The 1,141-nt window shown below is 48.1% G+C and overlaps 1 protein-coding gene across 2 annotated transcripts in view; it reads left to right on the plus strand.

Moving 5' to 3' along the window:
• Wdr7 (WD repeat domain 7) overlaps nucleotides 1-1,141 on the plus strand; it is a 272,657-nt gene that overhangs the window by 199,611 nt on the left and 71,905 nt on the right. The gene's annotated exons all lie outside the window — the stretch shown is intronic.

Genomic DNA, 1,141 nt, shown 5'->3' on the forward strand with positions numbered 1-1,141 from the left:
TCTCCCTCTCCCTCTCCCTCTCCCTCTCCCTCTCTCTCTGGTACTGACACTCCCTGTCAGAATTGACTTCTGAGTTTTTCTATTGCCTCGAGGTCAATAGAGTGTTTTCCAAGAATTCTCGACACCTTACTCTCAAATTCTGATTCATGCTCTGTCTGGCATGGCAGCAGCCCTTGTTTCAGTGTTTTTGGATATTTTGCTGAGGGGTGCCTATTCTCTAACACTGGCCCTTTCACATATCAGTTATTTCTAGTTTCTAGCAGAATCAAAGGAAGGCCCTGTCTCCTGATGTCCAGGACTCTGAGGACGTGGGAGTGAAAAAGGGTGAGCAGGCCTGTTGAGATGAGTTTGCAGGAGAAGCAGAAGGTGTGCCTGGATTTTCACTTCAGAATATTGTGTGGAGAAGAGCAATGGCGCCCAACAGAGCAGCCACAGGCCATGTCTTTAAGCAGAGCTGAGTGAGTCCACCTTACTCTGACCTATCAGCAGGATGCAAACTGGGATTCACCCATCACACCCACAGCTGCTTCCTGCCAGCTGTCCTGGGGAAACAGAGTGAAGGTTAGAGCAAGATGGGTTGTTACAGGAAGCTCCTTGCTGTACCACCTACTGTGTACGTGTACCCCAATGTACGATGGATCTGTAGGTTCAAAAAACAGCCTTCAGTATTGATACTATATGTACACGGGGATCCACCTCTTAGAGTTCTTAGTGTAATTAATAAATAATTTAAGAATGGACAGCAGTGGAAGCTCAAGGACAGTTTTATTGGAGTGTCAAGCTGTAAATCTCTGCAGCTTCCTGGAGGAGAATTGAGGGTGGGGGTGGGGGTGCAGTGGGTGTCATGCTGTTTAAGGTGTCATGACAGACAGACAAGCAGCCACATGGTTGGGAGGGAGCTTTAGGGAAATAGTAAGCAAGCCTAAAATGTCTGGAGTCCCGATGTGTTAAGGAATGCCTGCAATAGAAGGAAGAGAAGGGAAGTGCAGTATTTGAGTAACTCAGGAGAGCTGCCAGATCTACCAAGCTGCATGGCTGCAGTGAGCTCCTGTTCTAGGGTGGGGGTCCTGGGAAGGAAAGTTACAGTGTGCATCTCTCTCTCTCTCTCTCTCTCTCTCTCTCTCTCTCTCTCTCTCTCTCT

Source organism: Mus caroli, chromosome 18, assembly GCF_900094665.2.
Source record: "Mus caroli chromosome 18, CAROLI_EIJ_v1.1, whole genome shotgun sequence".
Classification (NCBI taxonomy): domain Eukaryota; kingdom Metazoa; phylum Chordata; class Mammalia; order Rodentia; family Muridae; genus Mus; species Mus caroli.